We start from the raw sequence: 14309 nt of genomic DNA on the forward strand, positions 1-14309 counted from the left end.
AAACCCTGCGTCCTGGTCACCTGCCTGGGGGGGCTCCTCTTCAGGCTGATCCCGTCAAAGCCCCACCTCTGCCAGACCTGAGGGTCAGGAAATCCTCCAGGGCAGTCACTGTGAATTCACAAAGTGTGGGGGGCTGTGACAGTGCATGCTCCCGTGGCCGAGAGCCACCTCCTTCCCGTTCTCCCCAGGCCTCCCCAGCGGAGAGACAAAGAGACAGGGGCCACAGACTACGGTAAAATTGGCCCATTTATTTATTTATTTATTTTGCTTTTTGGGTCACACCCGGCGATACACAGGGGTTCCTCCTGGCTCTGCACTCAGGAGTTACTCCTGGCGGTGCTCAGGGGACCCTATGGGATGCTGGGAATCGAACCCGGTCGGCCGCGTGCAAGGCAAACGCCCTCCCCGCTGTGCTATCGCTCCAGCCCCAAATTGGCCCTTGTAATGCAGAGCTGCTAGCATGCTTACAGAACATCCGAGGAGGCTCAAAGTGAAGGAGTGTTACGTAGGCGTGGTTGGTCATTTACAGAGGTAAAGCATTCTGAGAGAGGCGATTCTTTTGGGGGATCAACTCAAGGAGATGTTCTGTCTCCTCGAGACATCTATATTGCTTTTCCCTTCCCCTTAAAGTATCCGTATTAAACAATTAACACTTGCAGTTCCTTGGATAAACACAGTTAAGAGGTACAGATTCCAAAATGTAGTTCTCTGGGCTCTCAGAGCAAGCAAGGCTCTTACTAAGTTCTCGGCCAGTTCAGCCTGTCCTTCCCCATGGGAGTCCTGTCTCTGAAGTGATAACACGCTTGCATCAAGACCGTGCATTTCTGCTTTCTAGACTGTTTCATTCCGACGCTGGGGCAGCTTCGCCGCTCACCCTGGGTCCACCCCACTCCCACGGCGGGACCTCCCTTTTGGCGTGTCTGGAATTACAGCAGCCGAAGCCTGAGTCAAGTAATTATGACAGATGCCCAAGAGAGACACATTTCAGAGTTAATCAACGCCCAAGGGTTAGGAGCACAGCATTAACGGTCCTTCTGTTTAAGCAAAGAACATTGCTCTGTAGTAAAATATAAGAAGGCTGTAGGGGAAATAGAAAAGCAGGTGATTCACAGCAAATACACAGTCCAGAATTACCAGAAAATTTTGGCTCAGAAGTAACCAAGTAAGTTCACTCGGGGAACTCTGGCAATGAGAGGCAAGACACAAAGGAAAGGTTAAAGATAACTGAGTGCCCGAGAACAGATGACTGGTTACAGAAACTTTGGTACATTTACACAATGGAATACTATGTAGCTGTTAGAAAAGAGGAAGTCATGAAATTTACATACAAGTGGTACTACATGGAGAGTACCATGCTAAGCGAAATGACTCAGAAAGAGCGGGATAGACACAGAAAGATTGCATTCATCTGGGGAACATAAAGCAACAAAATAGGAGACAACACCCAAGAATGGCTGAGATTAGTACCAGGAATTTTACTCCATGGCTTGGAGGCCAGCCACACATGCTAGGGGGAAAGGCAGCTCAGATAGAGAAGGGAGCACCAAATAAAGGGTGTTGGGAGGATCCTCCCAGGATGGGAGAAGCATGCTGAATGTAGACTATAGACCGAACATGATTGCCACTCAATGCCTCTTTTGCAGACCACAACACCCAAAAGGAGAGAGAGAACAAAAGGGAATGCCCTGCCACAGAGGCGGGGTGGGATGGGGGGGATAGGGGGTGGGAGGGATACTGGGATCCGTGGTGGTGGGAAATGGGCACCGGTGGAGGGATGGGTATTTGATCGTTGTATAATTGAAACCCAACCACAAAAATTTGTAAGTCTGCAACTGTACCTCATAGTGTCTCACTATTAAAAATTTTTTAATAAAAAAATAGATAAACTCAGGATTAGGGATGCTTGCAAGACCATGGTAAGCTGCTCTGGGAAGAGGAAGAGGGCAATTCACCGATGAAACCTAAAGCACTTAGGGTTAACATTTAGCAGTCCCCTAGGCTAAGCTCCCACCCCTGGGGGCTCCCCACCCCCTGGGAAACAGGCTAAGTGGTGGATGTGCCCACACAGGACCTCTCTGAAGTGACTCTCGGCTGCCCGCCTCCGTGGTCGTGCGCCCCCTGCTGGCCCTGCTGGGGACTGCTGGGCTGGACTCTGGGCTCCCTCAACCTCCAGCCAGGGACCATCGAGACCTCCTGGGACAGGGAGCAGCAGAGGAAGAACCTCTGAGGCGGCCATGGGTGGAGGTGGGTCTGCAGCCACCTCTTAATCCCAGGAGATTGACCTGCTTGGGACTGGACCCCACCCCAAGACAGGGAGCTGGGTACACAGGCCCCCTGTCCCAGCACTCCCCAGACCCGCCCTTCGCATCAATGTCACTTCCTCCTCCTCCCGTGTACATCTGTCCCCTTGAATCCAGGGCAGCATGTTTGCTGGGCTGTTCCCGGCCAGGCACCACACCCAAGAACTGGCGGGAATATGCAGTGGCCTGGGGCAGGAGGAAGACCTCCCTCAGCCGGACACACCCGAACCCCCTGTGGGACAGGGACCTTGGCCGGCCTCTCTCCACCCCCATTTGGTTCTGCAGATGTTTGCTGAGACCTAATAGAGGCAAAGTAATGGGGCCAGTGAGCTGAGCGTTCCAGGAAGCTTCGGATCTGTGGAGGGGCTTGGAGCCTTGGGAGGGAGGTACAGGGGGGCTTGGCTGGCAGGGCCGTGGGATTGCAAGGGGTGGCAGAGGGAGGCTCAGAAGGCGTTGGGGACAGTGTTACTCTGTGCCTGCAGCTCTCCGTATGGGCCAAAGGCTGGGAGGGACGGCCTCTCTCGGGGACTGGGACTCCCCGACTGCCCAAGCAGGAGGGGCAGACTGAATCTCAGGGTACCCAGCTGATGGTGGCAATCTCTCCCCAGAAGCCCTGGCCTGGGGGCTGGGGACGGTGCCTGAGGGGCTGTCCCCATGCTCCGGAGTTCCTGAGTGTCCTCTGCAGTCCCCTGGGTGGTGGTTGATAGCCCGGTGGGCAGCTTCTCTGCCCGAGCTGCTGCCGTTCTCAAGAATGTGTATTAATATTAATTGGGGCTAATTAGTTGGATAAATCAATCTGCCCCCAGAGAGTAGCTGCCCCTCCCTGGTTGATGATGAGGAAAGTCAGGCTAGTGGGGTCACTGTAGCGAACCCGCATGATGGAGAGGATTCCTCTGCTCAGGCCCAGCTGGGCATGGCGCTGGCCATGGATTTCTTTGCTGCAGACATGGGCCTGGGCCTGTGTCTCCTACTGTGTGTGTTTGTGGTGGGAGCCCTTCCATGTGGTGACATGCTGGTAAGGTGGGCCTGGTGGGTGCCTGACTGCATCATGGTGTGTGTGTGTGTGTGTGTGTGTGTGATGGTGTGGTCAGAATGTAAGACTGGCATCGTGGGGGCTTCTGGGCTCTTGGGATGGGTGTCCAGGATGGTTGTGTGGGGATGTGTCTGGTAGTAGAGGTGGGGGCCAAGATCATCCCTAGTGTCCAGTTGTCCTTAAATTCACTGAACCCTTGACCTCCTACTCTTTCCTCTGCAAAAATGGATAGGTCTGGGGCCAGGAACTAGTTCAGAGAACTGGTATGAGTTTGCTCTGCATGCAAGAATTCTGGGTTCGATCTCAAGCGTGGCTGGAAATGACCCCTGAACACAGAGCGAGGAGTAGGCCCTGAGTACCACTGGGTGTGGTCTCTTCCCCACCCCACCCCAAATTATTTACTCATTTAGTTAGTTTTTTCAGGTCACACCCGGCAGTACTCAGGGGTTACTGCTAGCTCTGCACTCAGGAATTACTTCTGGCAGTGCTCCGGGGACCATATGGGATGCTGGGAATCGAACCCGGGTTGGTCGCGTGCAAGGCAGATGCTTACCCATTGTACTATCTCTCTGGCCCCAATACAAATTTTTTAAAACCCTATAGACTCAGAGACTATAAAATCCAGCTCCCGGAAGCGCGCGGCTGCGAATCTCATTCCTCCTTTGGACAAACTTGCAGGCTATCGAATGCAGCCTGCCCACAGGGCAGAGTCTGGCAAACTCCCCGTGGCGTACCAAATATGCCAAATACCAGTAACAATGATGGGTCTCATTCTCCTAAATAGCCTTGAGTATAATCTCAGGGCTAGGATGAAAGAGACGTTACTGGGGCCTGCTCGAGGCAATCGACGAATAACAGGATGATGAAATGAAATGAAAAAAAACACTACAGTTATGGTTGTGATACATGTGTTGGCACCCCTTGTTGTTGTACTATCTCTGGCCCCAATGCAATTTTTTTAAAACCCTACAGATGTGTTGGTACCCCTTGTTGTTCTTCTTCTTCTTTATTTTGTTTTCAGTTTCCGAATCACACCCAGCAGTGCCCAAGGCTTACTCCTAGCTATGTGCTCAGGGATCACTCCTAGTGGGCCTGAGGGGCCATGTGGGTGCTGGGGATTGAATCCCAGTCAGCCACACTCAAGGCATGTGCCTGACTTTATCTCTCTGACTGTGGGCACCTTCCTTCAGCAGACAACTTCCCCAGGTTTCAGGTATCAAGCTTGGCAAGGCTGGGGGGGGGGGGGGGCAGGGAGTATTGAATAGATCAAACCCTCCCAGAGTGCAAACATAACCAGTCTAGTTTGGCAAAATTTCTCAACATTCCTCTGGGTTGTCTTCATCTAGGCCCTGGGGATGGACTTGTGGTAAAGATCCATCTGAATATCACCCCAGCTGGCCTCGTGGGCCTGTGTGCACAGTCTGGGTGGATGTGTGGGCAGACACATGTGTATAAGGTCGGGCATGTGTATGGTTAGGCACACGACTATCTGCCCTATCTGCCCTCTGCTATGCCTCCGGCCCCACCCGCTGAGAAGTTATACAGCCACCATCTCCACTGTCAACTAAGGTAAGCACACTGCTATTAGAATGCCCTAATAAATGATTCTGTCCCTAATCCCAGGGGCCTGATGAAAAGTTGTGGAATGAGCTAGTCAAGAGCGTGGCCTTTGGGGCTGGGCTGCCTGTATTCAAACTGGACGTCACAAGTTACTCCTGAGTCTCCTCCTTCCTCTCTGCAATGGGGTGACTGTCATTATAGCACTCCATATTACTATGCATTCATAGTGGGGCTTAGTCCCCCACAAGCCTGCGGTGATGGTTCTCAGCCAGCAGTCAAATAAACACTGTTGTCGTCACGGAGAGTAGCAGAGTATGGATGACCCAAGCTTCAGTCCAGAAGCTTCACTGAAGAACTGAAATGACAGCAAGAACTCTTGGAAGAAGTGCTGTTGTGAGGACTGAGGGAATGGTGGCAGCAGAAGTTCAGCCTGGTGCCCAGACTCCTGGTATGAGATCTGGAGGACCTCATTGAACGTATCGTCCTTGTGGGCAGAGCCTCCTCCTGTCCTTAGGAGATTGTGTGATGACTTTATTCTGAGGGTACTTGGGACCTGCAGTCATATGGGGGTTTGCAAATATATAACTTTTCTATGCGTGGGGCTGGAGAGGTAGTCCAGCCTGTGGGGCCTTTATCTTGCAGGTTTGATCCCCTGCACCCTATAGGGTCCCCAACTCTCGACCTTATGTGGGCCTAGAAGAATGCAGTCATTTGGGGGACCTTATATGAGTCTGGAAGGTCCTTATATGAGTCTCTGGACCTTATATGCACCTAGAAGGATCAGCCAGTCAGAAGTAAAGAAACTGACCTTCAGGGATAGACACGAGGGCAGAGAGGCAGGTAAGGGGGCTGTTGAGAGAGCTGAGAGCTAGAAGGTTTTAGGCAGGAAGGGGACAGAGAATCAGAGGTGGGTGACAGGAAGGAGACAGACCAATTTCAGCAGTATGCACGGGTCAGAGAATGGTCTTGGGGCTGCCTGGCAGACCCAAGTCCTGACACTTACGATCCCCGAGTCCTCAGGCCAGTCGTTCTCTCCCCTCAGTGTCTGCTTTAAAGGTGAGAGAACAAGAAGACCCCCAGCCTGGGTTGTTGGGGGAGTAATGGACACTCTCACAGGTCAACGACTTCACTGCGATGCTGTCACAGTCTTACTCGATGAGTACCAAAGCCCAGATGAGAAAGGGGGACCCCTGGTGGCCCTGAGGTTTGTTGCTTTGGTGACATGAGTATTGTCAACTGGAAGTTCGTGAAAAACAGGTTGGACAGAAGAACGCGGGGGGTCTGAATTCTGGGGTGGGTAAATGAGTCTGAGGCTTTGAACCCTGGAGGTTATGAAGATGTGTGAGTTACTCGGGGGATTTGGGGCTCTGTTTGCAGGAAGCAGTTCCGTCCCAAGCCTGGTACGACATAAGAGGCAACACAGTAGCTTGTGTGGTATCAATGGCCTTTGGACCAGAGGGGACCCTCCCCCATACTAACTGGTGACGGGGGGCTCAGTCCCTCCTACAGGCACTCTGTTCGTTTGCAGAAGGAGAGGGCCCATTGCATATGTAACTCTCTTCCATCCGATTCAGTGCTAGGGAGGGGGTTAAGATAGGAGGGATTCAGATACAGCTAAACATATCATGCTTGGTACGGGTGGCAGACAGACCTTCCTCTCAGTAATCAGCTCACGATCACGACCACGACCATCCTGTTATTCGTCGATTGCCTCGAGCAGGCCCCAGTAATGTCTCCCTCATCCTAGCCCTGAGATTTTAAAAAAAGTGCTAAACTCAAGGCTCTTTAGGAGAATGAGACCCATCATTGTTACTGGTATTTGGCATATTGGGTACGCCACGGGGAGTTTGCCAGACTCTGCCGTGTGGGGGCAGGTTACATTCGGTAGCCTGCCAGGTTGTCCAAAGTAGGAATGAGATAATAAGATGTCATAATAAGATGTCGCGCGGCCACATTAGTGGCCGTGTGGTTCCGGGAGCTGGGTTTTATAGTCTCTGGGTCTTGGCCGTTGATGGGATTACATGGCGCCAGGGGGCCAGTTGGTGGGTGTGACCCCTGCCTACTGGAATATGGAGGATCTGGGTGGAGGATGCTCAGCCCTGATCCGAGTAGGCTTGGACATCTCAGCCCCAGGACCCGCTTGCCTTTGTTCCTCTGCCGGTACCTTCATGCGTGTGGAGAGTGGTCTCAGCATGGTGGTGGCTGGTCCTGGAGGTCTTCGGCTGCCAGAGCCCTGGTCAGGGCGGGGTGTTGTTTGAGGTTTCTCACCATGTAATTTATGTGGCAAATATTTTTTGAGTGTTTACTCTTTGCCAGACACCTACTAAGCAATTGGAACAAAACCCTTGAAAAATACAACAGAGGAGCCGGATCGATAGTACAGTGGGTCGGGCATTCGCCTTGCATGCAGCCAGCCTGAGTCTCATCCCCAACATCCCATGGGGTCTCCTGAGCACCGCCAGGAATAATTCCTGAGTGCAGAGCCAGAAGTAATCCCTGAACATTGCTGGGTGTGACCCAAAAAGCCAGGAAAAAAAGGAAAAGATAAATGGAACACATCCTTCCTCTCATTTAGTCTTCATCCATTCATCCATCTTTCCATCCATCCCTCAGGCCCAGGTCACTTGCCCTCAGGTACCCACTCGTGATCTGTCCACGTTTCCGTGAATGTTTTCACTCATCTTCCATTTATCCAGGTTCCTCCCCACCGAGTCATCCACTCCCCTCTGAATCCCCAGTGTGGTAGACCCCACACTGGAGGCACAGCACCGCCAGACCTCGTCCTTCTGTGAGACGGTGTCTGGGGCTCGGGAGAACATCACAGGTGAAGCTTCAGTGCAGCATGGAGAGGGAGGACTTCCTGAGGGAGGCAACATCTGCGCTGGGATCTGAAGCGTGGACACACAGTGGTGGTTGGATACCTAGCGACTGTCAGGCCTATGCAGCTTCCTTAACCTGGGGCAGGATGGGTGCGAGGCCTGGAGGGGGACTGTGGGTGGGGCACTGAAGGGGCCCAAGAGCACTGAAGGGCAGGCACCAAGATGACTTTATGCTGTGGACATGGAGGGCTGGGGACGCGGAGCAGCTCATGTGAGGAGCAGCTCAGTTCCCGAGGGCAGGCCAGGACTGGGCACTGGGGCCTTCTTTCCAGGAGGGAGCCGGACTGGGCGAGTGGGTGGCTTTGGCAATGCCTTTGGAATTGCTTCTGCAGTTGAGGGCAAGAAACTTAGTAAGCTTCTGTCTTCACCTCTAGTGGAACACAGAAGCAAGCCTGCCAGAATTCCTTTCCTTTTTCCTTTCCTTTCCTTTCCTTTCCTTTCCTTTCCTTTCCTTTCCTTTCCTTTCCTTTCCTTTCCTTTCCTTTTCTCCCTTTCCTTCTCTTCTTCTATTTTTCCTTTATTTCCCTTGCACATGAAAACATATTATTATTATTTTTGGTTTGGGGTCGACACTCAGCAGTGCTCAGGGCTTACTCCTGGCTCTGCACTCACTGGTCACTTCTTCTGGTGGGGTTCAGGGAGAATATGAGGTGCCAGGGATCAGACCTGGTCAGCCAACTGCAAGGCCAGTTCCCTACCTACTGTACTATTTCTCCAGCTGCCCGCCCCCCCCCCCAAATTGTATTGCTTTTCAAAATGAATTTTGAATTAATTTTGGTGCCACGATTTGCAATCCAATCCATACTAGATTTCCAGGCATACTGGACGCCCCCATTTTTGCCTCTGTGGGTCTCTTCATCCTCATCCTCTCTCGGCAAGGAGCCGAGGGCCATCCTGGCGATACTTGGCCCTCCTGTTTGGGCCACATGGTTCGATACTGGCTCTGGTGATGAGGTACTGTCAGAAGTACTGGGACCACCAGGACTGCTCTGGCCATGCTTGGGGACCACCTGGACCATACATGGAAATGTTTATGGGAGAGAGAGGCATGAGGTGCCTGGATTCATGCCAGGCCTAGGAAGGGCTCCAGCCCTTTGAGTTATCTTTCTGCCCCCTCTGTGGACAGTTCCTCAGTTTAGTTTATTATTATTATTATTTTTTGCTTCTTTGGGTCACACCTGGCAATGCACAGGGGTTACTCCTGGCTCTGCACTCAGAAATTACCCCTGGCGGTGCTCAGGGGACCATATGGGATGCTGGGAATCGAACCCGGGTTGGCCGTGTGCAAGGCAAGCGCACTGCCCACTGTGCTATCACTCCAGCCCCTCAGTTTAAATTTTTGTGCCTTCAACCAGAGTGGTAGTACAGTGAGTAGAGATCTTACCTTGCACATGGCAGACTAGGGTTCAACGAGTATCACCAAGTGTGGCCCCCAAAACAAAACAGAACAAAGCAAAGGGAAAGAAAAAGAAAAAAGAAAAGAAAAACTTAAAACACCAGAGTGAGGCGCGTCATTGTTTAGAGGATGTGACAACATCTCTCTGGAAGAAGCTGCCCTGTTGCGTCTGAGTGGCACTGCAGGAGCCGAAACAGAACTTGAGGAACACTTTCACAGGCCGGAGGAACAGCAGAGCAGGTAAGGCACGTGCCTTGCCTGCGACTGACCTGGGTTCAAGTCCTAGCACTGGACATAGTCCCCCAAGCACCACCAGGAGTGATCCCTGGGGCTGGGTGTGGCCTGCAAACAAAATCAAACATCTTTGCTGAAGACCCCAGGCCCCTGGTCAGACAGGACGGTTCGGTGGACACTGTGCCACAGAGTCCTTCTTGACCTCCAGCCGCCTTCCTTTTCATGGCTTTACTAAAATACACGCCCCCGTGACATTTCTCTGCCGTTTTTGGTATATATGACATACGTTTGTAGTATGTTTCTCCCTTCCACATGCGCTGGCTTTCCCCTCATGAAGATGCATGAGTTTCCTGGAAAATGACTAGAATATGTGTAAGCTGCTACGTCACTGTCTCTGCCGTTGCCGAGACCAGCTCCCTGGCTCGGTGTCTGGTCTCCAGCCCCTGCGGTGGGCGTCCTTCCCCACTTCAGTTGTTTCGCTGTCAATAAAGTTCCTCTTTTCTCCTCAGCTTTCTGTGTTTTCTCTTTCTTTTCTTTCCTCCTCCTCCTCCTCCTCCTCCTTCTCTTTTTTTATTTTAGGCAATACCCGGTTGTGCTCAGGGCTTACTCCTGGCTCCAGACTCAGGGTTTACTCCTAGTGGGCTCAAGGGGCCCTATGAGATGCTGAAAGATAAAGACACTAAGGCAGCACCATGACAGGTTCAATAAAGAGCCAGGCCTAAGTTTTGGTTTCCTCGGCTTAAGTTACGGTTTCCCAAAGTGATGTGACCAGCCAGGACAACCAAACAGAAATGACCGGGAAGGTCCCTGGCAACGACCTCAGCCTACCTGCAGCCAATCAGAAGTTGCCAAATAGCTGGAAAGCCCCCTAGACTATTGCCAAACCCCTGTTATGTAATGCTGGAAGACTAAAATCCCTGCGCACCCGTGGCAAGGGGCCACTCGCTCTGAGGAAGCTGCCCCTGTGTTGGTGAGCCAGACGGGGGCCCTAACTTGAGCTAGCCAATAAAGACCCTTTGCTTGTTGTATCAAAACTTGTCTTTGTGTGACTCCTCTGGGGACATTCCGGTTTGGTTTAACAGCTCAATGCTTTGGCCCAGCTGTGCTGGGGTCACCAGACCACATCCTGCAGTACCCATAGATAGGGCCAATGTGGAATCCGGGAACAAACCCAGGGTCCTGTGATACAAGGCACCAGCTCCCCACCATCAAGCATCTCCATGGCTGTGGGTCTGGCTTCCTTTGCCTGTTCACTGTCCACAGGCTGTCTGGCCCCACGCCTCAAAGGAGGGCTCAGCTCAGCCCACTGTAAGGGCAGCTTCAGAACCGGTTTCCCTCCTGCTCAACCTCCCACGCCGCCTCTATGGCAGGCACTTCTCTCTCTCTCTCTCTCTCTCTCTCTCTCTCTCTCTCTCTCTCTCTCTCTCCTTTTGGGCCTATGGTTTGCAATACAGATACTGAAAGGTCATCAGGTATATCCCTTTACCTACTTCCAACCTCAGTTCCTGTCCACAATGATCACTTCCAATTATTATTGTCACATTGGTCCCTTCTCGATCCTAACTGCTCTTCAGCCCCCACACTCCTGTGACAAGCTTCCAACCATTTCCCAGTCCTCCTGGCCCCAGTTTTCCTTGGCCTTGGATGTTAGGCTCATATATTCCACAGATGAAGGCAGCCATCCTGTAACAGCCCCTCTCCTTCTGACTCATTTCACTCAGCATGATACTCTCCGTGTCCATCCATTTAAGGCTACCTCTCTAGATTTTTCCTTATCAAAATTACAATCTTCATGTTTATGAAACTGGGATTAATTTAAAATGCTGTTTAAAATGACTGCATTAGAAATGCGTCTGGTCCCTACAGTAGGTTACCAGTGCTGGGCCAACCCAGGTGGGAATAGGTTTTGTGCCTTGGCCTGTTCCCCTGGGCGGCCCAGTGGCCGGCATTCTTCAGAAGCCACTGGACAGTTAGGTTTGGGCCCCCAGTGACGAGACACGCAGGGCCTCACGGGATGTGGGGGGAGCTGGGCCTGTCCTCCCCACCCCAACGGGACCCCAAGTCATTGCCCACGACCGGCCTCTTGGGCTCCTGATCAAGCTGCTTAATGGCCATGATCCCAGAGACTCAGAAACAAATCTCGAAACCCAGCGGCTTTTGGCGGAAATGCGGCTGGACCCCGCAGTAGGTTACTGTCGCCAGGCCATCCCAGGGGGCAAAGGGTGCTATCCCTCTGCCTGCTTCTCCCTGGCGGCTCAGTGGCCGTCATCCTCCAGAGGCCATTGGACAGTCAGGCTTGGGCCTGCAGTGACAAAACTTGTTGGGCCTCATGGGATGGGGGTGGAGCTGGGCCTGTCCTCCCCGTCCCAACGAGACCCCAAGTCATCGCCCACAAACGACCTCTTTGGCTCCTGATCAAGCTGCTCAACGGCCATGATCCCAGAGACTCAGGAGCAAATCTCAAAACCCAGTGGCTTTTGGCAGAAATCCCTCCAGATTTAAGTGTTAAAATTTTGGGATTTCAAATTCACATGGCCCTACTGCAGCCACGCAACATCATCTGTTATTCATAACCAGCAATAGAATACAAATTGTCTACTGTTGCCTTTTCAGCAGATCTGAGTGTTGGGGTCAAATCTCAAATAATAATGGTGGGTCTGGTGTCAAAATATTGAATGTGATCAAAGTAGAGAGAGGGTAATGTGGAAATCATCTGCCCCACAGGTAGGGGGAGGGTGGGGACTGGGGGTATACTGGGGTTTTTGTGGTGGAGAATGGGCACCGGTGAAGATTCGGGTGTTTCATTGTATGACCGAGACTTAGACCCGAAAGCTTTGTAATTGCTCTCACTGTGCGATAGCACAGCGGGTAGGGCGTTCGCCTTACAAGCGGCCAACATGGCCGACCGGAGTTCGATTCCTCCGCCCCTCTCGGAGAGCCCGGCAAGCTACCGAGAGTATTCGATATGCCAGACACAGTAACAACAAAGTCTCCAATGGAGATGTTACTGGGCCCGCTCGAGCAATAAATAAAAAATAAATTAAAAAAATGAAAAAAAAGTAAGGTGGAGTTCATGCACAATTCAATCAGCTAATCAGTGGCTGAATAAATAGCAGTACTCCTACATTAAAAAAAATAAAATAAAATGACTGCATTTACATCAGATCCTAGATTACCTATCTCCAGCAAATTCTCTTCTGTCAGCTTAAATTTAGTGTTTTAAACAGTTAATTTTGGTGCTGGAGCCATAGCACAGCAGGCAGGACACTTGCCTTGCACACAAACCTTAGTTTAATCCCAAGAACGTTATATGTACGCCCCAAGCCCCACCAGGAATGATCCCTGAGCACACAGCCAGGAGTGAGCCCTGAACACCACTGGGTGTGACCCAAGACACTGTCCTCCCATTGTTCATCGATTTGCTCGAGGAGGCACCAGAAACGTCTCACAACAAATTGTGAGACTTGTTGTTACTGTGTTTGGCATATTGAATACGTCACAGGGAGCTTGCCACGCTTTGCTGTGCGGGCGAGATACTCTTGGTAGCGTGCTGGGCTCTCCGAGAGGGTCGGAAGTATTGAACAGGGGTTGGCCCAGGTCAGCTGTGTGCAAGGCAAGCGCCCTACCCACTGTGCTATCGCTCCAGCCCAAGACAAAGAAAAGAAAAACAAAAATCCATAGTTTTGAGAGAATGATTTAAGGAAAACCAAGCTCTATTAATAATTGAAAACTACGTAAAAAAGGAACCTAATAAAGACGGGAAAGATTTAAAAGTAGCCCAATGTCCTTCCCCCCACCCCCACCCCATGACAACCCTGGCTCTCTAAAGTCTTTTTTCCCGCAGAGAACTTTGAGGACAATCATTTCAATCTCTTTTCTCTTTATGGAAAATGAAGACAGTTGAGAATAACCAGTTTAAACAACGTGATCAATGCCTCTTAGCCAGAACTGGTCTCATCAATGTGTGCTCTATTGATAAACTGGAAACGATTCCGCATTCAAAAATTTCACATGTTGAGAGCCAAATTAATTCTTAGGTGAAACAAAGCGCTCATGACAAGAGAGTGCAAAGGATTCGTTCGCCTTTGGGAAGAGGATGGGAAAAAAATGTCTTTCTGAAAGGACATTTTGGTACTTTCCTTCCCTGTGGGTTCTGAACTTCTCAGGAACTACTACAGCAAGAACCTTAACTGTGGCTGACTGGCAGAAGGATTTTTTTTTCCTTTTTTGGGTCACACCCAGTGATGCTCAGGGTTTACTCCTGGCTCTGGACTCAGGAATTATTCCTGATGGTGCTAGGGGGACCATATGGGATGCCGGGGTTTGAACTCGGGTCGGCAACGTGCAAGGCAAATGCCCTACCGGCTTTTCAAATGCTCCGGCCCTGCAGAGGGATTCTTTTTTTTTTTTTTCCTGCAGAGGGATTCTTTGGGGTGAGAAAACTCACTTTAGAGAGCAGCTAAAATCTCTCTGCCACCGGCTTAGTACTCAAGAATGGGGAGGTAGAGGAGGGGTAAGGGGGAGAAGGAAACAGGTCCCAGCTTCTTTTTATGGCTCTCTCTCTCTCTCTCTCTCTCTCTCTCTCTCTCTCTCTCTCTGCTCCCCCAGCTCCATTTTCTCTCTTCGCTAAAATATCAGCAAGGTAGTCAAACTGATGGCACTTTGAAGACTCATTTCTTATTTGCGAATCTTGGGCCAAGACCTTGCACCTTTGTTTTCTCTTCTTTAAACCAAGAACAGGGGCAAGAGCCACAGTCCAGTGCGGGAGGGCATTTACCTTGGGACGAAGTTGGATCCATGGCATCCTATAATGTCCCTCCCTCCCCCCAGAGAACCACCAGGAATTGTTACTGAGTGCAGGGCTGGAAGTAACCCCTCAGCATCGCCCAGTGTGACCCCAAAAGTAA

The sequence above is a fragment of the Sorex fumeus genome, unplaced genomic scaffold (assembly GCF_029834395.1).
Source record: "Sorex fumeus unplaced genomic scaffold, SorFum_2.1 ptg000082l, whole genome shotgun sequence".
NCBI classification, from domain to species: Eukaryota; Metazoa; Chordata; class Mammalia; order Eulipotyphla; family Soricidae; genus Sorex; species Sorex fumeus.